Below are 27,407 nucleotides of genomic sequence, written 5' to 3' on the forward strand. Positions count from 1 at the left end.
TTTGTCATTTTTGTCATTTTGGTAATTTTTTTCATTTTTTGTAATTTTTGGCATTTTTGTCATTTTTGTAATTTTTATCATTTTTATCATTTTTAACATTTTTATCATTTTTGCTATTTTTGTCATTTTTGTAACTTTTATCATTTTTGTCATTTTGGTTATTTTCGTCTTTTTTTATTTTAGTCATTTTTGTCATTTTTGTCTTTTTTTGTCATTTTTGTCATTTTTGTCATTTTCGTCATTTTTGTCATTTTTGTCATTTTTGTCATTTTTGTCATATTTGTCATTTTTGTCATTTTTGTCATTTTTGTCATTTATGTCATTTTTGTCATTTTTGTCATTTTTGTCATATTTGTCATATTTTAATTTGTCATATTTGTCAGTTTTGTCATTTTTGTCATTTTTGTCATTTTTGTCATTTTTGTCATTTTTGTCATTTTGGTAATTTTTGTCATTTTTTGTCATTTTTGGCATTTTCGTCATTTTTGTCATTTTTATCATTTTTAACATTTTTATCATTTTTGCTATTTTTGTCATTTTTGTAACTTTTATCATTTTTGTCATTTTGGTTATTTTCGTCTTTTTTTTATTTTTGTCATTTTTGTCATTTTTGTCTTTTTGTCTTTTTTGTCATTTTTGTCATTTTTGTCATTTTTGTCATTATTTTGTTATTTTGTCATTTTTGTCTTTTTGTCGTTTTTGTTATTTTTGTCATTTTTTTCAGAGTTGTACTTTTTGTCATTTTTGTAGATTTGTCATTTTTGTCATTTTCTTATTTTTGTTGTTTTTGTCATGTTTTTCATTTTTGTTTTTTTTTTGTCATTTTTGTCTGTTTTGTCCTTTTTGAGATTTTTGTCATTTTTGTCATATTTGTCATTTTTGTCATTTTTGTCATTTTTGTCATTTGGTTCATTACTGTCATTTTTGTCATTTTTGTCATTTTTATCATTTGTGTCATTTTTCTTATTTTTGTCATTTGTGTCATTTTTGTCATTTTTGTCATTTTTATCATTTTTGCTATTTTTGTCATTTTTGTAACTTTTATCATTTTTGTCATTTTGGTTTTTTTCGTCTTTTTTCATTTTAGTCATTTTTGTCATTATTTTGTTATTATGTCATTTTTGTCTTTTTGTCGTTTTTGTCATTTTTGTCATTGTTTTCATAGTTGTACTTTTTGTCATTTTTGTAGATTTGTCATTTTTGTCATTTTCTTATTTTTGTTGTTTTTGTTATTTTTGTCATTTTTGTTTTTTTTTGTCATTTTTGTCTGTTTTGTGATTTTTGTCATAATAATAAAAATAAAACAAAATTACAAAATTGATGTTTCTTTGCATTGACGTTGATGTTAATTATAAAATGTTATCGTTATTCGAAGTAAAGAGCTCAAAAGCGTTATAATCCACAGAATTTCTCAAAATGTTTCCAAATTGAAAATAAAACCTGATGAACCGTTTCCAGGTGTAAAGTGGATTATTTTTTCGATTTGAATAAGAAAACAGCCTAGTTTCTATAAATTGCGACAAGATTTATTTGCAATTTGCTACAAACTGTGTTGCAAAAAACGGAATCAGTATTCACAAGATTACGCTCAGCATGAAATCCAAATTTAACGCTACGCGGAGTGCTCCCTTCCACATCGTCATCTCGAAATCGGAAAATGTCTCCAAAGATTGTTGTCGAATACTCTGTAAGGGGTTGAATCCAAAGATTCTTTTTTTGTCTCCTTTCTCTTATCTTGTCTCGAACAAGTGAGCCTCCGGGTAGTTTGATGCGTCCTGCCCAGATTCCTTCATCTGCTTCGAGTTCTGCAACTGGTTTTGAAAAACTGCATACTCAGTTCTTCCTCGGTTTTCCCTCATGCTTGCAACCCCAAATGCCGAACCAGTTGTGGTCATGATGTATTCACAGACTCTCGGAAATACATCAATGTTGTTGCTCCTTTCACGGAATGTAAAGCTGCCAGGAAGCTGTTGCCTAACTTGTCATTTTTGTTCCCTGTAAATCTAGATGAACGGTTCGATTTAGTGTTTTTAGGATTTTTGAGATTATGATTTTTTTACATTTTATCTTTTTTGTCTTTGTGTATTGTTTAAAAAAAATAATTTTCTCAGTTCCGATTGATGAAATTATAAACGATATCCGACAAGTCCTACCGTCTTGAGCCCTATTTGCATATTGGTGGTCGGGTGTCGAATCCGATGAATGTTGCATTCAGCCCCCGTTTTCAGATGCTTTTACTTGGGGCTGTTTTTATTCTCGTTTCTCTCTGTTTGTTGGTAAAACTCGGAGCTAAAGCAACGACGAGGTGACCTTTAGGGAATTCTGTGTGTCTTCTATGATGGGGATCTGCCAAACGCTGGAGATCTTTTCCGAGACCCATCCGAGAAAGAAATAATGGAAATGTGTTGCTGCTCTAGCATCCTTGTAACATGCATCCTGGATATTTTATTTCAACTCGAACGTAAATATAAAGAAGCACCAAATGGTGTTGTGCTACAGAAGAAATTGAATATTTCCGGAACCCTTCTGTGAAGATCACTTTTAATGAGAGCTTTGAAGTGATGGCTTTTTTCCTAGCTGTCATTGAACAGTACCAGCGTTTATAGGTTTTGACTTCTTCCTTCAATATTGCATTTCAAAAAAGAAAGCTTAATTTAGTAAGTTGTGTAGAAAAAAATCAATATTAATGTGATTAATTGCTAGTAAAGCAGATTTTTCCCGATTAATGAAAAATTTAATCACCGGTTTAATTACAAGCTTTTTTATGTACCATCCTTCAGTATTTTCTATAAGATCATGAATTTAAATATTTTAAATTTAATATCGAGGAAATAATTTAAAAGAAATCGTTTGCGAAAAGTAGGTTATTATTATTATTATTAACAATAGAGACACTTTACCATTTTCACGGCTTTCGTGTCTATCGTTCTTCCAGCTTATCACAACTTATCAGTAAGATTACAAAGTTTGATGAATTTAGGAAATGAATGAAAGAATTTCATAGATAGAGCCTTCCAATCCACATAAGTCACGGGCTTCGTTAAAACCTCGACATTCTACCAAAATGTGTTGAACTGTTATTTGAACTCCGCAGAAAAGTAGGTATTTAGTCATATTAGCTCTTAAAGCTGCTCAAAAGCAACAAACAAGTTTTATAAGTTTTCGAATTGTAGTTAATGCATAAAACGGCATTGAATTTCATTAGTTTCTCGAAAACATTTCCAAGCGGTTTATACATTAGACTGAGTCAATTTTTGGCTATTGTTCTCATTTCTCAGGTCCTGAGGTCTAAAAAACTTGGTTTTGGCTCAAAATTCATCGTTTTTCTTTTCTTTTTTTTTTGATAAACATAATAAAGTAGCTTTTTCGGGAGAACTTATCAAAATTCAAACTCGTTTGTTCTGAAAAACGAATACAGTTTTCCCTTCATCTTGGCTCAAGAAATTAAATTTTAGTTGTTGGACCACTTAATGAAATGCTTGAGCACCCTTTTTTCCTTAAATTTTCTCGTACACACTTGAACTGCCGCTCATAGTAAGTCCGTCCCATTTGCGTTTTCGTTGAAATGAGTAAAACGGCCTAACGGGAATTCGGCACTTGTCTGTTTCTTAATCAAAGTTATCAATAGAATCTGTTACTAAAACGAACAATCTAAAGTTTTTCCCTTCATGAAGTTTATTTTTGCTGTGGTTTATTCCACATGAGACTGACTTGCGATCATTTGTGCAATGGGACAAAATGACTTGAGCTTTTTTCATTGTTCATCAGAACAAAATACTGAGAACAAAGTTTTCTCGCTTTTCTAGCGATAAACTGAAAACTGATTGAAACGTAAACGGGATGGACTTTGCATAAACGTCAGTGATTGAAGGTTTCTTATGAAATTATGAAAATAAAACAGATGATTTTTAAATGAAAACAAAACTTTAGAGCTCAGTATCTAAGGAATTCAAAATGAACTTGAATTGAAGAATCGATCTTACGATTTTATAAATTCTATTGGATTAAACAAAGTTGCTTAAAAAGCTGTGGGTTTTCCAGCTGAGTTGCAATTTACCACTGTATAAAATTTTAACCACCAGATCTCAATCATGTTAACGTTTTTATGTCCATCGGGTTGATATTTAAAGTTTCATATTCAGACATTCTTCAGATAGGGTTTGCTGTCCAAAATTGATTTGACAACCTCACATGTTCGTTACTTTCCCTGCGGACTTTTCACAATGCCTGTAGGAGAAAGTTTTCCATTCTTTCAATAATTTTTCTCTAACTGACTCGGTTTGTTTTGCTACAGCATCTAAAATTGATGAAATTTTCACAAAAGAGATTTTATATTATTTTTTTATAAATATTTTTTTTTGTTTTCAAACCCTTACCTGAAACATGGTTTCCAATCATTATTTTGTGTTTAAAATTAAGACTCTGTATTTATTTATTCCTAAATTCTACCACAATAAATATTTTACTTGTATAAAATTCCTCTCCCAAGCCATATTTGATTCCATTTGCTTGATTAGTATCCGAGTAATTAAAAATAAAACTATGAAAGTTCCCCTGTTTAATAATCAAGAAAAACATTTCTCTTACACCCATAGAAGAGGTTGCAAAAATCCAATGCCTTTTTAGCAAATCTCTGTGCCGATAATGCTCTGAAATGTGCACTGTGCCGAAGACGGTATGTTTGAAAAACCGTAACTGGCATAAGGACTCGGCTCCCAACCAAAATGATGACCACTACATTCAAGCGAAACAAGAAAAACATTTTATGGGATTTCCTTCCTATTGGATAATTCATCCCAGAAACAAGAAAATAAAAATTAAAACCACAGCGCTGTAGTGAGAATCGAACTCACATCACCAATTGAATCGTCTTGCCAGTCCGACATTCTAACCAGTGTACTATTCACGCTTCATGCAGGATGAGGGATATTTGTCATAGGCTTTCTGTCACCGATCAATCACAAAAAAAACGCACAACGGCGGCTTCCCGGCGTTTGGCCTTCTTTCAATGCATTCCTTTGTCTTGCGATGGAAACGGGAGTGAAGGAACGGGAAACCCATTGAATGAGAACTGTGCTTTGCTTACTGCCTGCTATTACATACACACGCTACATATACACAGCTGCTAAAGCCGGGCAGCTTGGCCGGTGTTGTTTGCCTGTGAATTGAAGGAATGTTTTTGTTGTTGCTTTTGCTACATACACACGCACAGTGCTCGGTTCGCTGGCTGCCTGGTGTTGGCCGGTATTTATTTCCATCCTTCTTCGGCTTGTGATGCGATGGGGAGGGACGCGAAAACGTTTTTATTTTGTTTCATTCAGACATACGCAATTCGGTTGCGCTGGGAGGTTAGTGCCGGTGGGCGCAAATCGAATCAGTGCCGGTCGCGTTATCTTCTTGTACCAATGATGCTATGAAATTGACTACACGCCATTGGCACAGAGGCTGAATTTTGGGTGTACGCTAATCCCTTCTGTGCAAAATTTGCTCGACCATTTTTCAAGTTATTAAAAAAATGTATGGGTGCACCCCTTTCGCTTTTCCAGCTCCCCACTGAAAAGAAAAGAGGAGTCTTAAATTCTTATTTCCATATAGTTTTCTATGGCAAATTTGACCCCATCTGCTTAAAATGTTATCGAGTTATGGAAAAAAATGTATGAGAGATCCCCTCCATTGGAGGGTATCCGAATAAGCATAGAAACATTTCTCCATCCCATAAACCCTCCCCTACTAAAATTGGTTTCTTTCTGAACTCTAAAGATATGCAAGAAAATGTATAAAGCTTCCGTCTCCTCTTCCTAACTCGCTCAATGGAAGAGGGGAAGGGTCTCAAATAATTATAGAAAAATTATTCGTATCAAAATACAATCCTATACCAAATTCAGTGCCTTTCAACTGATCACAGTGCAAAATTTTAAAAAAATACTTAGTGGTCCCCTTTTCTCTTCCTTTTTGTTTACTGGGATCAGGGAAGGGGTATCAAACAGCCATAGAGCATTTTTCCGTACCCAATTATCCTCCCATGCCAATTTCAGTTCAAATTGCTCGATTATTTCACCAGTCATACAAAAATTTTTTTTTGGGAGCCCCTTCCTTCTTTATGTTTCTCTAATGAAAGGTGGAAAGAGCTTCAAACCATCTTGGGAACATTTCGACCACCCAAATATCCTCGCATGAAAAATTTGATTCCCCTCGCTTTATCAGTTATCGAATATTGCAAAAAATTATAAGGGCTCCCTCCCCTCTTCCTATCCTCCCAATGCGAATCGGAAGCAGTTTCAAACAATCATAGAATGTTTCCAATATTAAAATATCCTTATAACCCAATTTGGTTCCATTTGCTCGAATAATTATCGAATTTTGCAATTAAAATTGTATGGAAGCCCTCCTGCCCCTTTCAATCTCTCCACTGGTAGAAGAGAAAGGTTTCAAATAATCCTTGAAACATTTCCCGTATTTCTCCTCTGAAAAAAAAAAAGAAGGGTTCCAAACATTCAAAGAAATATTTCTCGTAGTCAAATCCCCTCCCATGCAAAAATGAGTACGATTTGCTAGAATGGTTCTCAAGTTGTGCAAACATTTCTCTTTTGCTTTGGAGACGATCTTCCCAATAGGAGGGAGGCATCCTTTTGGGAAGAATGACAGATTGCTGTTAAATTCCTTGAAAAAAAAAAGTAGGAGGGAGCCGTCTCAAACTGGAATGGAAGCTTCCCCGGCCTCAAAAACACCCACCTGCCAAGTTTCAAGCAAATCGGTTCAGTGTTTTTTATTATCTGTTTATTATTAAGTTGCCTTTGAAGGCTCTTTTACCGAAATAAAATTTGGGTCAATTCAATCTAACTATCATTGTAGTATCGAAAGTTTTTGAATCTTTTGTTTAACCTTTTTTTGGTTCTTGGCGCAAATATCAAAAAGCCAAATAAATGTAGATACGAAATACAAAATAAACATTTTCGTTGCTTTTAATTCAGATGATAAAAGAATGTTATCTTATTGTTGATATTTTTTTTAAATAAAATATGAACCTCGATAAAAATATCGAGTTGGAGCAGCTTTTGAATGAAGTAACATTAAAATATCGTGGCAGTTGACAATCTATCTTATATCATTATCAGAAAATATAAATGGAACGTTCTTTCGTAACTGAATCACAAAATATTTTCCAGGATAGTCGATTTGTAATGTAATTTTTTCTTCATTTGGTGACCGTAAGTTCCTATAAAACCTCTTTTGTAATTATAGCGGAGCCTGGAAATTTTTATTTTGTCTAGATATTTTTTCGTTCTTCTCGTTTTTAACTTGCTTACAAGTCGTAAAAATGTAAACTTAGCATTAGGGTGTCCCAAAAACTTCGTTTTTATATTCAACATTCAACTGATCAAATTCAAATTTTTAAATCAATGCCATCAAAAGATGCCGATTTGAAACTTTGCTTAACAAAGTATATTGTTTTTATCATCGTTTGAAGAGCTATTTGCGATGCAATCCTTGTTAAAAATCACTTCTTTTTTTTGAATATTTAGGATATTTTTCTTTAATAATAAAAAACTCGACTTGATCAATTCCTACTTGAAAATCAAAACAAAAAAGGCTTGGACGATTTAAGGAAATAATCAAAAGGCCATAACGCCGAATTTGAGCTAAATCTGATGACGAGAAGGCGTTGCACTGAATTTTAACACATTGTGGACTGCTTGGCGCGAGTGCTCTTGATTGAGAAGCATAGCTCAAATGTGGTACATTTCATAGACACACTTTGTCTTACATAATTGTGTACATCACTTTCGATAACTCCAAGGTACTAAATTTGTAGAATTTCCACCAGTCGTTTCTGATGTTTTAAAAAAAGTTTTTTTTTGCAATTAGCTTGCTGATTTAAAATTGTGATACAAATTTGGATCATGTTTTTTTTAACTGTAGTCTGAAACCCAAACAAAATATTAAAAAATATAAAGTGTATTAATTTGGTAAATATTTTTGGATCCAGATTTTTTGAAATCAAATTTTTTTAAAGTGGACTTCGGGTGGAAATCGGGTTTGCCGGACCCCTAAACATGATTTTTTTTTGTTTTTGGTTGGCTCCATACAACAGTTTGTTCTCCAAAACCCTAATCTATCACTTGGAGGTTGAGCCCCCAGATTCCCAGAAATATTGCGATTTTGGGACACCCTACTGAGCAAGTTAATAGACATTATTCCAAGTGTAATGAAGCTATCAAACATCAAAGTGTAAAAATCATATTTGAATTTGTAATTTTTTCAAAACGATTCTGCGAGTTTTTCAAATCCCTTTTTTGAAAAATTGAACTTTACACGCGTCAGAAGCTGGTTACAATTTTGTATGCTTCTAATTATGAAAGAATTGCCATGTTACAATTTTTTTGTTGTTTCGATTATAGTCGTTTTACCATCTTTATGGCATTCGCGACTTTATCAACGTTACAGTTGGCGGATCGTTATTGAAAAACTTATTCGGTACAACTGTGTTCGATGTTTACTCTTGGGCTCGAACTCGCGGACATCGGCTCATGAGACAACAGACTTGCCAACTGAGCTATATCACAAGCCCTCGCCATGTTACAATGATGAATGATGAGGGACGAGAAAATTGGAAGAGCGAGAACTACGTAAGGGAGGCAGTTAGCAATGAATATAAATAAGGAGGTTTTTTACTCTTGAAAATTTTTAAAATTATCATACAATGACGAAAGTGGAAAAAATTTGCATAACTACAACCAAGGAGATGCTTTTGAAGAATAGTTTAACTAGAAAGACCGGAAACATATCTTGCACAAGCATTTGACGCTATTTTGATGCGATTCAAATGACACACATCCGCTTTGGAGAACGTAAAACAGTTATTAGTGAAGTGAGGTAGAAGCAAACTTTTAAACAGTTTGAGTTTCGTGGTGGAATCCAAGTGTCTAGTGCTTATTAGAGTGTCCTACCCGGGATTTCCCGGTCGGGAATTCCCGGGAATTTGAGAAATTCGGGATTTCCCGAATCCCGGGAAACGCTTTAAAAATCCCGGGAATTCCCGAAACCAATAAAATGTGCTAAATTATTAAAAATTTACACGATCAAAATTGGAAAAATAAATCAGATTGAGCAAGGAAAATGATAGTTCTACCTTGATGGCTTAGTCTTAGTAATATTATTTTTCTTGAATCTGGTTAATACATTAAATTTGATTTAAAAAAATGTTTTACCAATCAAAAACTTAGTGTATAGGTGAAAAACGTCAAAAAATCTATAAAAAAAATAATTGCAATAATGAAACGCTACGGAAGAATCTGAATGTTCTATTTTGTAACACTTATCATTTAGAACTTCCGTTTCGGATACTGTTGCCAGTAGCAAAATCATCAGCAAAGAAATGACATATTGTAAAACAAATATATAAATATTATCTGAAAATTTACGATATTTGGTGTAACACGAAGCCTAGCTAACTAACTTCTATCGATAGTGAGAAAGCTTTCTCAATTCATCAAATTTTTGCAGCTAGAATCAAACCAGTTTGTCGGTTAAAGTACTCTGTTAAACAAAGTTTGGTTTTGTGTCTTGCTTATTAAATTTTTGAGGCATTTAAAAAGTTTAAAATGTTTTGCAATACTAGGTATTACCTTAGATTTAAAAATACCATATTGATAAGAATTCGTACGCAGTAGAGGATTAAGTTCTTTATGTTGAAATCTTCATTTTCAATTTTTCCCGGGATCCCGAAAATTCCCGGAAAACGGATCGCCAGATTTCCCGATTCCCGGGAACGCTAAAATGGCCGGGAAATGGACACTCTAGTGCTTATGTTCCATCTATTTAAAGTAGAATAGATTTTCGAAGAGAGTTTTTTCAAAAATGACTCCTAGATTGTTGACTTTATCAGTGAATTTAATTTCTTCATTATTTACCAATAGAACGGAAGGCCCCAAATCAAACTTACTGTTATAAAAGAAGATGGCTTTGATTTTTGATGAATTTATCGGTAAATGATTATTGGCGGACCATTCTGAAAGCTTTTATAGATCATTGTTCACTTTGTTAGCTACCAAAAAGCGATCATATTCACCAGTATTGCAAAAGTATATTTGAACAACTTCAGCAAACATGTGAATCTTAGACCAACGGAAGATCGTTGGTAAACATTGAAAATAAAAGAGGTCCAAAAATAGATCCTTGCGGAACACCAGATGTGATGGTTGAAAATTTTTATAATGTATCAGCATGAAAAACAGTTTGTTTTTCGTTTATAAAGATAAAATTTTATAAGATCGGCGGCAGATAAACTGGAGTCAAAGTAACATAATAATTTACGGTACAGTTCTAAGTGAGAAACTCGATCTAACGCTTTCGAAAAATCTAGAAAATTTCTATCTATGATGATTTCCATTCCTTTCTTATCGATGCTTCTAGCAATGTCGTCGTAAACTTTAATTTATGCTATTTCGGTACTGTGGTTTGCGCGGAAACCAGACTGGGATATATGAAGTAGATCATATTCGTTAACAAAGATTTAACAAAGACAAAGTTTTTTTTTTGGTTTAACAATTTTTTGAGACCCTAGGAAAGTGAACATAACAAGCTTATTGGTCGCAAGTTCGATAAATTACTACTGTTCCTTTTTTTAGGCATTGGTACTATTTTAGCAGTTTTCCAATGACCGAAAAATGTAGAGGTGAGAATAATTTTGTTGAAGAGGTGCAATACGATTGGAAGGATTTCACGAAGAATAATTTTAATAAACGTGATAGGAATATCATCAAATCCCATAGCATTTGATTTTAGAGAAACTACTGATTCGAGTATTCTTTTCAAATATACTATAAAACATCGGCCAAACGGCAGATGACCAATGCAGTGGGTTTTTTGTGGTAATCGGCAGTGGCAGATGGACTAAAAATAATAATAATAATTTCGTTTGCTAACCGACTCAGATGGAACACTGGGTAAGATATCGTACTAGCATGCCGAGATGAGATGTAACAGTGAGTTCGATTCTCATCATTTTGTTTGGGAGCTCGAATCTATATGCCAGTAGTGCTTTTCCAATCATATCATCTTCGGAACAGTTCACTTTTCAGCGCATTTTTTGGCACAAAGATTTGCTAAATAGGCAAATAGGACTTTTGCAACCTCTTCTACGGGTGTAAAAAATCTACAAATCCGTAATAAAGTATAGCGACTCAAGGGACGATTACAATTATGTCTATTTTGAATTTATATGGAAACCATACCAATTTTTTCAATTTGCTAAGAAATCGATAAACCGCTGAAATCATTTCAAATTTGAACTGGTTAAACATTTTGAATGAGCATTCGTTGGATGAATAATGAATTTTCAATCTAAACGTGCTGGACCATTCTCAATCAATTATGTTCATTTAAAAAACGCTCCCTTATTTTCTGAACCATTCACAATCAATCAAAAAAAATCCACTTCCTTAGAACTCATTTTCCACGCGCCCACTGGGGCACTGTCACTCACTTACCACCCAACAACAGTCCACCCACTAAACGTAAACAGCGCAACGAAAACAAAGCCCGCTCGACTTGACGAGAAAAGAGTGATCGGAAAAAGTGCCGATGCACTTTTATCAACGACTCTCGGAGCAGGAGATTTGAGCAACTCTCACTGTTTTCGTTCCCTTCTGCTCTCTCTCGGACACATGGGGGAGGAACGAAAAACGTGCTCCGATCCTTTCCGTTGTTTTGTTGGTCTGGTCGGTTGGTCGACGGTCAGCGATATCGCGTGCGTGCTCATAGTTTATTATTATCACTTGAGTAACAACAAAAAAAAACGAAAAAAAAATCTGAGCACCGAGAACAACGTGCCAATTTTTCTCGGGTGCCTTTCACTCTCTCGTTTTCAATTTTTGCGAGAGAGGAAGGTGTTCGTGTTTTGTTTACCAATCTCTTTTCGCTTTGTTGGGTGGTTTTTCCTCGGTCGATCGGGCTCGATTCGGATGAGTTCCTCCGGTGTATCGTAATTTTGCGTGCCGTGAGATCCATTTGTTATTTTCTGCCTTCGGCCGTTCGTTCGTTCGGGCCTCGTGTCTCATGTTGTTGCGGCTACGGCGGGATATATCCGATCGTGGCTTCGGGAAAATCTTTCAGTCAATCGCGGCCCGTTGTTCTTGTCTGTCTATTCGCTTGTGCGCTCCCCGGTTTTCGAACTGGGTTCTAAGGGTTTCACGCGAGCCCAGTGTGCGTTTTTGTGGGTTTCGGGAACCAGTGTTTCGTTGAGGCGTGTATCCTCTATTGTTGTGGTGGATCCTTTCTGTGAGACACACATTCTAGTGGGGTTCTAACCTCCAGTAGCCAGCGGCATTCCGTTGTTGCCAGTTAGGAGGTGGGATGAGTGTATGTGTTTTCCCGCTGTGTGAAGGGTTGGGAAAACTCCGGTGATTTGAACCCTGCGAAAAGGAAGTTTGTTGTAACTCTTTAAAGTGTGTATATGCTCGCTAATTTCTCCCCAAACTATTTACCCTGAGTGGAAACGCGCGCGCCCGCCCGGTTTCTGCTGTTTAGCGCGCTGGTGTTTACTTTCACGAGAAGGCGCTCCGGTCCTGGAAGGTTTTCCACATCTTCAAAAGGGAAGAAAGAACAAGTGCACTGCCACCGCCCAGAAAATAAGAGAAAAAGGCAAAACGTGGTGTGTGGAAGGAAAAGTTAAACCCGGTGTGGTGTGTCCTTGTCCGAAGGATTGGATGATTTTTGGGTTTTTTCTTCTGTGCGGGCGAGCAGTTTTCCTGTGCTCCCAAGTTCAGTGATTGGTGGGGTGGTCCTTCGAACCTGTTGGAACACAAGTGAAATTGAAGATTTCGAAACAGCCTCTTTAAGTTGCGTTAAGAGATCGTGTTTACAAGTGTTGACACCAGTAGTGAGCCTACAGCTGCATATATCAGAATCCTGAAGAAACAAATCCAGTCCAAGAGTAATCCAGCTGTCTTGAATTTGACAAGTGCTGTGAAGTTTAATACACTCCAAAAGCTTTAAGTGAGTTCCCGAAAAATTAAAGTGTTTTCAAAAGTGCGTATCAAATCCATTACTATCCATAGTAGTATTAAGCATAGATATAGCTGAAGTATCCGTACACCTATCTGTTGCTCTCGGCTCTAGCTTGTGTTCATTTATCTCTTTTTTTTTGGTAAACGAGATTGTTATCGCTCAGTGTTTGGGTGGCGATTGGGGGTGATGATTAAAGGTGGCATTTTCTGGTTGTGTTCCATTCTACCGCTCAAGAGCTCTCAACATAATTTGCCGAATTTCCTGCAGATAGCTAGCGTTAGATAAGCGAAAGTTCGGAAGCACTTTCCCGCTTGACATTCAAGGATGAAAAAAAAACCCAGACCAGACGGGGAAAACTCTCGGTAATTCCTGGTAACCGAAGAGTGGAAACTTTGCCTGAATCGTGCCAAACGTTCATTCCAAGCGGAAGAAAACGTGCCAAGAAAGTGTGGCAGAAGTCGACGAAAGACGTAGAATCTCTCCCCGTGTCGTTTGACATTTACGAATGGCGGCTCGCTCGTCAGCTTATTTGTACTTGATGGAAAACTACGCTCGTCGAATCACAATACCTCGAGGCATCTCCTCCGTAGTAAAACCATGTGACGAGATTTATATTTCCCCACTTTTTCTCTAGATTTTCTCTCGTCTCGGTTCCATTGTGTTAGCTCTAACATAACGATGATTGCCAACAGCACTTAGGCGCTGTGTGGCGTATTGATGTTGCTGCTGCTGCATGTGCTGCGAATTAAAGAACCGGAGAAAAAGGAAAATTCAGCATACCCCAAACAACCAACACAGCACAGAGCAGAGCGGCTCAAACACACATTCCGACACAGTCTAGTAACGATTCGATACAGCGCTAGCGAGCGATATGTGTGCTGCGCTGCCTATATAGCCGAGACGAAGATTCATCTCGTGAGTTTCGTTTATCGTCGTCGCTGTGTTGTCTCCTCTTGTCTTCTCGTTGTCTCGCTTAAGGTACCTACTTGAAGGTGACGAATCGAAGGAAAAGCGAATGCAAAGCGGCGCTCGCTGTGAGCACGCAGCCGAACCGCGCGAACAAGAGCAGAGAACGAAACAAAACGAAACAACAACAAAAAAACGCAACCCATCGATGATTACATAATAGAGAGACGCGTGTTCGCCCGGCGTTAGGCGTAAGGTGGAAAAATCACACGCAAATGACGGCTGACTGCAGTAAGCTAGCGAAAGAAAAATCGACTTTTGACGAAACATTAGGAGTGTGTATGCGTTTTTGAAACATACATTTGATGGGTTAGGAGATCTGTTGTGATGGGCATAATCTTCTTAAAGCGATTTCGCGAGTGACTCGCGAAATAGAATGTGGTGCAAATGTAATGATGGAAGAAGTAAACAACGAAAAAAAAACAAAGTCAATCATGGCTTTTTTTCGTGATAATGTTGATCGTCAGAAGGATTTAGTTCAATGTTGGTGAGGTGTTTCACATTTTTTTTTCAATGTTACGTCTTCTCTGCTGATTCGTTCCAGTTTTCTGGTAATTTTCTTTTCGGATCAAGTTCAGAGGCCTTAAGCTTCAGCCGGTCAAAAGTTGATGATTAGTGTCTTACAACCATACGGGTTCAAATTTTGATACTGTTCATTATACTGCTCCAAATTTCGTGAAAATAATCAGCAATTAAATCGAAATCCTTTTTTGTCATTGAAGCTGATTTTGTGTGTGTAAAATTTAGTTGATTAATGACTTAACACATTGCGGACCAAATACGAGATATCTCGTTTTTTTTCGTTTGCCGCCCCAAGTAACAATTTAAATTTTTTGCCAACCTTCACAGCTCGCTTAAGACGATTCCCTAAAGATATCATTTGGACTAGTTCGCCCTCATATGACAACATTTTTTTAGCAAATTCTATAAGCTATAATAAAACATCCAGCAGAATAATTTTATTCGACCTTTTAAACATATTTCCAAGAAACCTTCCAGAGCTCTCTTAAAACTACCTACAGCTCTTTTAAAACTTCGTCATTGAATCTGATAGGAATTTTATTGTTGGAGCTTCGTGTTCCGTGTTGTTTTTCTCGTGTTATCTATCACATACGTATACGTTTTTCTCGATTATCAAATTATTTTTCACTTAGTTTTATCATGCAACAGTTTTTCAACTTGGCTTGAACGCTACTTTTAAAAGAGCATTGAGTGCTTTATTAAAACCGGTACCATAGCCCTGATATTTAAAAACAGAAAAGCATTTGTTTTATTGAAGCTTTAGCAATACTTTTGCAACTTTTTTACAACCTTTTTAAGGCAGTGTTTTATTCAAGTTTTTGCTAAAGTTTCAGGGCTCGTTCAAAACACACGATAAATGAACCATTTTCTATGTTACAATAAAACAGTTTTAAAAATTGGATGCTATGGACCTTCATAAAACAATAATAAAATTTAAAAAAGGCAGTTTTCTTAATCTGTGTTACTTAAGTCGAGTGTGCTACATCTTGAATCATAACTCAAATGTTTTAAATTAAAAAATTGAATAATGTGCGACAAACTTGAACTCAAAATTGTTGGTGACTTAAAGGAACAGAATTTATACTATTTGGTCCAGTGGTTTCTAAGATATGGAGTGCCGAATTTCAGTGTTTCCGGGCTAAAATTTCTTCACGGTCCTAAATGCTTAAGTGCCTAAATGTACAGAAATGTTATTGTTGGACCAACAAAAGTGAAAAATATGCTCAAACATCCAAATCAGTGATTGACATTTCAAGTTTGGATTTCAATCTTTTGGCTTGCAAATAGACCCAAATGATCGTTTTGGATTCATAGTTCGCAGAACTTGAAATAATGAATCCGATGTTGAATTATTTTGTATCACTCTATAATTCTATGAATTCTTGTTACAAAGTGCAAGTTCAAAGCTATTCAAAGCAGAATTTTTTTTTCTGTAGAATCAGGTAATGTGAATAATTACTTAAACTGATTCGATTTATAGTTATTGCCTTGTTGTAATTTTTGTAAACTTTGCAAATATTTTTCTTCTAACGTATATTGTCATTTTTTAACTCCTGTGAGTTTATTTACAAGACTCATTTTTTAAATTTTTTACTTTTTTTTAATTTTTTCTTTCTTGTTACCTCATCTTCCAGCGCTTAAAATTCTTATAAGTGCACACACATTTGCAATTGAATATTACCAAAAATTATACCACTTGATAGATCTTTCAGAAAAAAACACCAGAACACAACTTTAATCTATAGTCAACAGCTCAGTAGAAGTAAAAAAAAACTTTATTGGAATAAACCCTCATTCATGCTCCAATATGTTTACTTTTGGTATGATCTTCGGAAAGATCCCGAAGAAGAACCGCACTGAAAATTCAGAGAGGACAGTCTCATGGTATGGATCGTGTTTAAAAAAGGCAAAAGCCATAATTTCGGCTAAAATGAATTAAAATCAAACAACTACACAGAACAGATAGAAAGTGTACTGATTTGTACATTTCTGGTGAATACAATTCATGTTAACTTCACCTTTCAGCAGAAAAATGTCATGATTCATGTCCCCAAGAAAAACTTTAGAAGAGTTTTCCGAAGGAAAGATTCATTTGATCGAGGGCCTGGTCGTAATCCAGATCTTAATCTTATTCAAAACCTTAGGACTATCATTGCCAGATGTGTCTGAGGTAAGGTTGCCAGAATTTTTCTCGTACCTGGCAAATTTTTCTCGAAAACCTGGAAAATGTTCAACCCGAAACCCTGGCAAATTTGGTCAAACCCAGTAAATATTATAAAAAAGTCAAGCAAAAAACACTTGAAACATTTTTGTTTTCATCCAAACACATCTGCAAAGTTTAAGTCAAACTAGGGCTTACAAAAAATCGCACATAATAATTTTGATAGAATTTGCTAAAATAATGCCTTTCTGGGCACAAAAATCAATATTTACAATAAGACAATTTGAGTTCTTCGTTTGATTTTGCCAATAAAGAAGATTTTTCAACGGAATTCGGGCAACCGGGCCGGACCGGAACTTTCCTAAATATTGAATCAAATATCCGGGCAAATCCGGGAAAAATTGGGCAATCAGGCAAGCTAAGTCTAAGGTTATAGTAAAAAGTTTGCTGTAAACAAGAATTTGAACCCTTTAATTCATGACTTTTTTTTAAATGCGAACAGCAATTATTAATTCAATGAAATAATAACATTTTTATTCGAACAACACAACTGAAAAGGTTTGAAGTCGTGTTTGAGTATTATACAAGTTATGGCCCATCAAAGTTGAAAAGTAATTTTTAAAATTCTTAATTAAATTCATTTTGATTTTGCAAATTTCTTCCAAATCTTGTTAATTGGGTCCAGGAAGGTGGTTGAAATTAAAAATATTGTTTGAATTGGCAAATATGAAGAAATGACAGCAAATTTCCATTAACTACTCGAAAAATAAATGGATTTTTGCAACTTTTCCGCATATTTTGTTCAATATCTCACACATACATTAAAATATCGTGATAAATATACCATGGACTAATTTCTTTTTATCTCCAGAATATTTTTTTCGAATTAATCACTCAAATATCCACGCTCTTCTGAAATATTTTAATTTTGGGGTTATTACAGTGATGTTTTAAAATTTTCATAAGTCTTTTTCGAATGGCCCTCAGAACGAGATTGGTATAGGTTAAAAAAAGATCAATTTTGAGTAAAGAATTTCAACAATTCCTAATATTTTTAACAACTTTTAGAGCAAATTTTGATTTTTTTTTCTTCAAATTCTATTTGTGTCCGAAAAAAGACTACACATTTCTGAAAATATATGAAAAATCTTACGATTTGAATTGAAAATTTGAAGTTATTGGAAACTGAATTCTCAACATCAACTTCAAATATAATTTAACATGAATTTATTCCATCAATGTCTTTTGTAAGTAGTAAGTATGACGCTGATCAAAAATTTACAAAGAAGATATTGAATTTTAAAAAAATGATCTTAATAAACTTATAAATTGAACATGTTTTACTTTTACATACTTGAATAAAGAAAATTGTCCTTTATTTTGATTTGAAATAGAATTCTCAGTTTCTAAAATTTTTATATGGAGTCGGATTAGAAATGTGAAAAATTTTAACACCTTAAATTGGATCAAAATTTTCGATCTGCGTTGCAATGTTCTTCTCTTTTTTTACGTTAAAAAAATTGAGAAAACGTTTGCGTAATTTTAAACTTGAAGCTTTCCGTTGAAGTTTTTCGGCTTGCAGTCTAATTTTTTCCACAAAAAATTAGGTTGTGATTGAAGCTTCTAACGTTTGCTTCCTTGTTGGATTTTCTTCAGTTACGAAAAATTACTATTTTTTATGATTGCGTGCAAATATTTTCGGATTCAATAAGTAAATTTTGTCCTTGAAAAAGAACTGATTCTCGTAGTGCTTTATGAAAGCTCTGAGTCAAGATAATGTCTCTTGAATCCGGGCATTTGATTTCGAAATTATCGACCATAAATCCGGGCAATATCCGGACAAATTTGGTCAAAACCCCAGGAAATACTGAACAAACATAAAGAATAAAAATTTGAAAAGAAATCGATCATCAAAACTTATCAGCAAATTTATAATTGTGTTTAGGCTCTCATAAAACCTTGCATGATTATTTCATAAAACTAGCTCAAAAAAATTCGTTTTGGACGCATAAAGAATAACATACAACATAATTTGTTTTTTTTTCGATTTGCCAAATTAGAAGAATAAATCCGGGCAAAATGCGGGTTTTTTTTTCAATGAAATCCTGGCAACCGAGCCGCACTGGACTTTTCCTAAATTTTGTATTAAATATCCGGGAAAACCCGGATAAACAACCGGGCAATCTGGCAAGCTTGCCTTGCCTTCAAAATTTCGTTAACATAAGATTGCCAGATTGCCCAGTTTTATTCGGGTTTGCCCGTATATTTAATACAAAATTTTTGAACAGTCTGGCCCGGCCCGGTAGCCCGGATTTCATTGGAAAATGTCCGGATTTTGCCCGGAATTTTTTCACTTTTTTTGGCAACACAAACAAAAAAACAAACAAATTGTATTGTAAATGTTTTATATTCATGCATCCAAAACGAATATTTTTAATAAGTTTTATAAAAATAATCATGAAAGGTTTTTTAAAAGCCAGAAATACAATCCAAAATCTTTCAATGTGTTTTAATGAAAAAAAATTCAATTTTTTCTTGATTTTTTTTGGAGTAATTTTTTGTTTTGCCCGGATATTGCCCGAATTTTTTATCGTCAATTTTGAAATCAAATGCCCTGATTTGGCCAGGTTTTTATATGAAATTGCCCAGATTTTCCGACCCGGATACGTGCTGAAAAAAATCTGGCAACCTTAATCTTAACACTTTATATAAGCGACAGGCCCGTGCGAAGGACCCGAAATTCTAATTTAGCCTTAAATGATAGTACCAAAAATACACAATAAATTAGGATATGGATTTCTAACATCATTTTCTCATAATTATCACACAAATTTAAATATAATTTAATTTTATTGATTAAATAAATCAAATCTTTCAGAACAAATCAGAATGAAAGTTTCAATTCAATTATATTTTCCCTAAGTCATCGATATTTTTTTTCAAAATTATGCTTCTAATTCTCTACTAGAAACTTCCTTTAACATAATTTCTAAGGAGTCTAAATCTAAAAACTAAAATAAATATTCTTAAGTTTAAAAAAAAAATAAAATTCTTTAATAAATCTCAGATCAGGCTAAAAAATAACCATGATTAATTGTTAGGTGGCAATCGTTATTCAATATTCATCTTAATTAACGTTTCTTTTTTTCATTTTCAGTTTCAGTTTCTTCATTTTCAATTGATGGGTTGATTAAAAATTTAGCTGTAGTGTTTTGAATTTGAAAAAAACTCACAATTTGAAATGTAAATTTTTGATGAAGGATAAAAATATAGGTTTAGGTTTTCAGAACACCAAAAATTCAGAATTGAAACTCATCAAACAATATTCCTACAAATTTAAATAGTTTGACTTTAAACTTCTATAAAATTCGGTAAATTCATATGAAAATCAAAATAAAATATGAAGATTAAAATGACAAGTTTTTTACCATTTAAGAAGGTTTTTATCCAATAAACACGTCTTACCGTTATAAGAATAAAAAAAAAAAAAAAGAATTAAATTGATATCTCAAAGGAGAAGCATTTTGGTGCGAATCTCCACTCAAATTTGGACTATAGCATTTAGTTTGGTCGATATGGAGTTTTAAAATATGTCAATTTTAAGTGAAATCAATCATTTAAAACTAATCAACTATCCAAACTAGATTTAAGAAAAATATGAAACTTAATTTTTACACTGCATTCAATTAAGGAATAATGTTTTAATGATGATGCATGCATGGTCTAAAAAAGCAAAATTCAACAATAATTGGCTAGCGGACAGTTTGAAGTTCGATTTTTTTAACCTGGGTCTGTTTGCGCAATTCTAATCTTAACTGAAATATGAGTTTCAGTCTAAATTTTGAATAAAACATACGTAAATTGCTTTGGTTCTGAGTTTACAGTTTTCAGTGGATTTGAACCTTTCTGTAAGAACTAACCCTTGAATCTCAAAAATAAAAACTATTTGAGGAAAACTTATTCCATGTTCGGATTAAGAGACAAAATCGCTATTCGGAGTACAAAACTGATAAGCATTTTTTACTGGAATTTTCCTATTGATTTTAAATTTTACTACTAGAGTTAATTTTTTTCCAGTGCAGTTTAACTTAATTTTTTTGGCTTTAAAACTTCAAAAAATAAACATTTTAAAAATATTGTTTTGTTCATTTCATGTTTTTCGTTAGAATTGAAAAACTTTCGAAACGGATAAGAAGATCGTTTAGAAAATAGAAAGATTTGTTTAATAGTTGGTAATTTTTTTTCTGAAATAATGATTTTTTGAAGATTATTTTCTCAACTTTTTTGAACTTCTGTTATACGTTTTTAGAAATATCGTGTTTTGCTTTTAATAATTTGTCCTGTATTTAATTATTTATTTGCTTATATAATTTTCTTCCCTTTTTGAAAGTATTTTTTTATAAGTATCAATATTTGAAATCTATGTTTTTCATACAAATTTCAAATAGAAAAATGATTTTTTTTCATCGTTTGTACGTGATGTCGTAAATACTGAATCATTTTTCAAATTAACCAAAATTAAAATATATATATTTTTTATGTTTGTGTTTTAAAAACATATAAAAAAATCTCATTGGAGTTCGTTCCTGGTTTAAAATTCCAAATTTATTTATTAGCTTAACATTTATTTAATGGATGAGAACTGAACTTAATACCACTTAATACATTACGAACCAAAAACAAAATATCCTGTTTTTTTTTTCGCTTGAAGCTTGGGCGTTTTATTGAGAAACACAACTCAAATGTGATACATTTTATAACAAAATTTTATTCTACAAAATTGTATACAGCACAGTAAAATTTTCTGTGATAGAGAATGCCAAACTTTGGTGTTTTCAGGCTTAGAATTTTTTGCGGTTCTTCTCCAATAAAAACTCTACCCAGGTTGATAGTTCTTCGAAAAAAAATACAGAAGTTTGTATGGTGAGCCTTGAAAGAGGCTGAAATTACTGAATTTAAAAAAAAAATGTTTAAAAAAAATTAAGACGATGTGCTAGGTTTTCTAAATAAATACATTTGAGATAGTCATTCTCTCGATTTTTTCCGAAATGAATCCAAATTCTTGATTCCACGAAAATAAAAAAGTCTATAAACAATCAAATCAAACGAATCCAAATCAGGCGCAGATCTCTGGATCTAATGTTTAATCGTTAATTTCGAACCACCGAAATGGATCAAACCAAAAACTTCTACAAACCGATTTTGGCCTTATCTGAAATCCAAAACTGCAAATTTACCGTTATTTTTTTCTCTCTCCCTCTCGATACTTCAATCTAAACTTTACACCCCGAATTGGCCTACGATTTGAGCGATTTGCTGGCTTGTTGAAGCTTGAAATTATGTTCCAAATAGCTGTTCTTACACTTCTTTACTTCTGTTCTAACAGAAAGAAAGCTCCGGAAGAACCAAAAAAAACAAAAACAAGAGCCTAACTGGAAGAAACTTCCAGTTCTCGATTTCGAATTCACAAAAGTTGCTGCCAAAATAGCTGGAAAATGGCTGCTGCTGCTGCTTTTTCTGACGCTTAACAGAAACTATAACAACTTGAGCAAAGCGTTTAGCTCTTAATCTTGATCAAAAGCAGTCAGCCAGCCAGTTTTTTGGTGTGGCAGTGAATTTTCGCAACAGCCAAACCCAACCAAACCGACAAAAACCAACGACGACGACTGACAGGTTTTACTTTCGATTTATTTCCTCCAACGAACGTTTTGTTGCGTTATGGTGGCGGGAAAAGTTTTACCCTTGAGCCAGTTCGAAATTTTTCCCCAAAATATTTCCCAAGAACCTAGAGCTAGATTGTTGTCGGCTTACTTCTACTGCCGGGTGGGAAAATCCACATTCATTCATTCATTCGTCAGTTTGGGAAAAAGTTTTCCTGTTATTTTCTCCGGCAATCACCACTGACTGCTAAGGACGAACGCAGGAGGAGGGTTCACTGAGGATAAAATGTCCCGGATGGAAATTAGTGGCAGATTTCGGGGCAAGTTTTCCGATATCACTTACACACTACGTATGGTTTGAAGGTGGAAAAGCCGGCGTGGCTTCGGAACGAGAAAAGTTCTGAGTCAGCCAAATTTCGGTCGGCTCAATAATGGGGCAAATTTTTTGGCCCAAAACAAAACGGCTTCTCCAGAAGATTGGCAGTAATGGAGCGAAAAGTTTTAATTAAACCGAGCGTTCTTTTTAAATGCATCATCGGTGGAACTTTTTAGGCCCAGCATGTGTAAGCAATTAATCGAAGCCTTATATGGAGAGATTTTCTGAAAGTTGCGTCGCCTACAGTGAGTCAGAGCAAAAAATCTTGTTAGAAGCTAATCAGAATGAAGTTTTATGTATTATCTTCGTTTGATTCTTGATGCAGGACTAAGGTTTCCTAATCCGAATTTGAAAACAAGAATTTTTCGTAGCTGTGCTTTTCCGAACTTTCTCAAGAAGTGTTACCATCTACAAGATCATCAAAATATTATGACAGCCTAGATCCATCCAATTGGGATAAACGTTGGAAGATAAAAATATTCAAATTAGCATAATCGATGAAGGCTTAATGTCTCATTTACAACGTGTAAAAATTCACAATATAAAATCACAATCGTAAAACCCATCAATTTTTGACATCAGCCGGAAAACGTCACACTTACATACGTTCGTTGATTTCGATCAGCTAGCTCAAAAGCCATTAAAGAGACACCAAAATGCCGTAAAGCATCCGCTCTGCCCTAGAAATCAAGCCGGGGCGAAAAAATCGGCAACCTACCGATAAACAGTTATCTTGACTTATATGGGACATAAAATTTCACGATCTTCTACCAATAATCGAAATTTCTACCTCGAGGAGTCTCGAGAAAGGTGGAGGACCGGAAAATTTAAATAATAAACAACCGATTTTGATCTTTGGATACCAACTGTTTCTTCTAACTGCTAAGGAGGAACACAGTAAAAAAGCTTCACCTTTTTTAAAATCTTGTTAAAATATGTACAAATTACAGTGACTAACTAAACATAATCAAATGGATAAACACAACAAGTGACGTTTTTTTTAATTAATTTTTTACCAAAACTTTTGAAATTATTTTGAATTTTATCAACAAAGTTCTTAATGCAACACGTGCCCGCGAGGTTGACAACCTCTCCTCCTTGGAGCCCCCATTTTGCGAACGAACTTAACAGTCAAAATTCATCCCCGAGATCGATAAATCTCCGGAATCGCACCGGGTGACATTCCGGCGATTAACATTAGCCCCCAGGAGTCGTTCAAAAAAAAAAAAATACAAAAAAAATAGATACTCCATTAAGAATGTGCGTCTTTCGCAAGAGATAAGTAAGAAGTAGGTAAGCGGTAAAATATGCTAATCAAGGAGGTCTCTAGCTCATTCCGAGCTCTAGCTTAAAAGCTAGGGATGATTATTGAGTTCAACATGAGTTATTAGGTTTAGCTTGTTCGAAATTCAATCTAAAGGTAGGATGGTATTTGTTATAATTTTCGCTGCTAGGTTTGCTGCTTGCAGATCAGCATTTTTTTTTGAATTTTAATTAAGAATGGTTCCAGTTCGTTGTTGTTGAGATAAAGGCTTACAAACCTCGATGCATTTATCACATAAAAAATAATCTAGGAATTTTAATTAATAGAAAAGGCTTGCATGCTATTTTTAACCCTGTCACAAATACTAAATTAGGCAAATTTTTCGAAAAATATGTATATCAAGTTCGTTTCGTTCGTTGATATTAACTTAAGGATCCCTAACGAAAAACACTCGTGGTAGCAATATCTATTGCTCATCATCAATTTAAATTAGGTTAAAAAAATATATATATTCGTTGCACTTTTTTCTAAATTCTAGAATTTTTGACATCTTATGGCAATAGTAAGAAAGCAGTTGCTCAAATTTTTTTTTCAGTGATTTAGCAACAATGATGTAAAAAATTATTCCGATATTCCATTCAAAAATAAGATAAGAGATTATTAACAAAATTGGTGTTTGTGTTTTCAATTAAATATCCTAGCATTTAGTCTTTTCAGAGGAAATTTTTCTATTTTGATAAATATTGCCTAATTAAAAAAAAAACTTACACGCGTCAAATGACATCAAATTTATTATCTTATTTCTGATACGTTTAGAAAGTGGTAGCTATTTGGATGAGAAATTGTGACTCTTCAACGTCAATTTCAAATATTTTCAGTCAAATTTTTACCTACTTGAAACTGTGCTAAACCAAACATAAGCCTTACTATGTGGAAATTCTAATACTAGTTGCCTTTTTTGTCAGAAAACTTAAGGTTTAAATATCAAATCGAAATAAGGATCACTTACTTTGACAAGAAAAATTTTGTTTTGTATTAAATAAAATAACCAGTATGACTGTCAAATTTTTTTTTTGAAAATAAACATTAGGAAAAGAGAAAAAAATCCAATCAGAAGTCATAAATGCAAAAAAGTTTTTCAAATTAAAAGAAAATTCATTTGGAAATGTTCTGAGATTCTCTTCGGATTCTCTTGAGACCTTTTAAAAATATTTTAAAATTCATTAGATACTCTTTGTAGACTGTTCTAAAAACAAATTTAAAAGCTCTTTCAAAAACCATCAGAAACTCTTTCAGGACTTTTGAGACTTTTAAAACATTTTTTTCAAACTCATTGAGCGTTTTTTTTAGGACTCTTGAGATAGGTCTGAGACTGTGCTGAAACTGAACTAAAACTTTTTAAAGACTTGTTGAGACTCTTTGTGGAAATTTCGAGGCTCTTTGAAGCCCTTTTTGAGACTCTTGAGTTTTTTTTTTGGCTTAATTAGACTCTTTTGAGACTCTAAAGGACAAAAATCACAAAACAAAGAACTCATTCTCAAAATTGAAATTAAAAACAATACAAATTTGAACTACAAAATAGGTACTCAACAACAAAAATGACAAAAATAACAAAAACGATAAAAATAACAAAAAATGACTAAAATGACAAAAGTTACAAAAATGACAAAAATGATAAAAATAACAAAAATAACAAAAAATTTAAAATTACAAAATCATAAAAATTACACAAATTACAAAAAAGAAAATTTGGATTCATAATTCAGTAATCAGAACAAAGGCTACGAATAAAAATCCTCATAATTCAAGTACAAAAATCTTAGGTCAGAGTTCACGATTTGAACTGGGATTCATTTCTAAGAATGGTTTTGTTTTTTTTTTCAGACTAGCGATTATGTGAGTTATAATTTGAATTTTATACGTGAGAATTTGTTCCATTTTCAGAAAATTTACGCTGATGGTTTGAAAATTTTTTTCATAAAAATAATTTCAGGTTTGGTTATTTATTGCGATTTAAAAAAACACAATTTTTAGAGATTCAGCCAAAAAAAATTGTTCTCCGAAAAGTTGTAGGTAGGGTTAAAGAAATCAAACCATATTTCAAATGCTCAAAACTTTCTCCTTTTTCAAGGAAAATGTTTTTCCACCTCTCCAAAAAATATACCTTTAGAAAAATTGTAGTAAACTTCTTCATGCAAATTATTATTGTCTTTTGGGTCACCAACCATCAGTGTAAAATTTAAGATGATTTAGTTTTTTCCTGAATTAGCGCATCGCGTTTAAGTTTTGTATGGAAATTTTGCTTGGAAGAAGAAGTTTTTGCGAATTTGATCATCCAGAAAATTAAAGCAAGCTTGGAATGATGTTTGTCTTTAATTATTGGTTTTGCCTATTACTAAGCTTTTTTTTTGGTAAAATTAGAAAAAGACAAGTATTTAAAAAAAAAAGTTATATCCATTTCTAAATAAAAAATCTGAATTTAATGAAAATTATTTCAAAATTGCAGGTTTCGCTGGCTACAGCTTTTACAAATTTCAAGGAATGTTCGTTTGGAGATTAAATAAGTCAACAATTTCATTGGCTATGCAAAGCAGTTTTTTGTGATTTTTATTTCCATCCTACGGTTTATTTGCTTTTAAACAATCAGTCAAAACGGCTAAAACTTAAAAAAAAATATTTCGAAAAAAAATTTGCTTAACATTGAATATCTTTTCTGGGGTAAAAGTTAGGTTTCAGGTTTGTTAACATGAAATGAACTTAAAAAATAAAGGAATATTTCAAATCCATAGATCAATTTTTCAGAACTTTCAGTACATCTCTGGCGATTTATGAATGAAAAATTTTGCTATCCCATACACATTTCCCTAAAAACTTAAAACTAGTTGCGCTAATTCAGGACTGGATAAATCGCTTCCAAAATATTTATTGCCATTTGTGGCAGTATAAACAACAGAAAAAAGTTATGGAAGTTTTAAAAACGTAAAAATTTCAAATTTTCATACAAGCTTAATTTGATCAAAGACATCTTCATTTGATAAGAATTAAATCGGATTTTGCCAGAAAAAAAATTGTTTTTGCTACGATTATAATACTAACGTAGATCTAATAATAAAAGTCGGGAAAAATTACGTTTTCAAAATTTGTGGGAGAAGAGAAAGCCAAGCTGTCGTAAAAAAATAAAGGTAGCTGACAATCTTCAAACAACGAAATGATTAAGATGAGAAAACTGTACTATTTTCTTATATTTATGAACGTCTTTGAATTTCTTTGAGCTCATTTTTATCTACTTGAGGTTCGAATGTGGATAAAAATTTTTTATCAAAAATAACTGTATTTGAATATTTGAGTGAGCTTTATATTTAGTAGTTTCATAGAAAATTTTGGCTTCTACACTACACTCACATTTAAATTTTATTGAATACCTATCTACTTCTTCTATCCTAAGGTTGT

General features: G+C 33.4%; 1 protein-coding gene across 3 annotated transcripts in view; it reads left to right on the plus strand.

Moving 5' to 3' along the window:
- Nucleotides 1-27,407, plus strand: part of LOC129747761 (pseudouridylate synthase RPUSD2-like) — a 716,686-nt gene that overhangs the window by 90,007 nt on the left and 599,272 nt on the right. For 2 of the 3 annotated variants that reach the window (XM_055742108.1, XM_055742109.1), the window contains exon 1: nt 12,133-13,029. The exons of the other annotated variant lie outside the window; for it this stretch is intronic. The gene's annotated coding sequence lies outside the window, so the exon portion shown is untranslated. Of the gene's footprint in view, nt 1-12,132; nt 13,030-27,407 lie in introns of those variants that run through there. 3 annotated transcript variants of the gene reach the window in all.

This window comes from Uranotaenia lowii, chromosome 2 (assembly GCF_029784155.1).
Source record: "Uranotaenia lowii strain MFRU-FL chromosome 2, ASM2978415v1, whole genome shotgun sequence".
NCBI lineage: Eukaryota > Metazoa > Arthropoda > Insecta > Diptera > Culicidae > Uranotaenia > Uranotaenia lowii.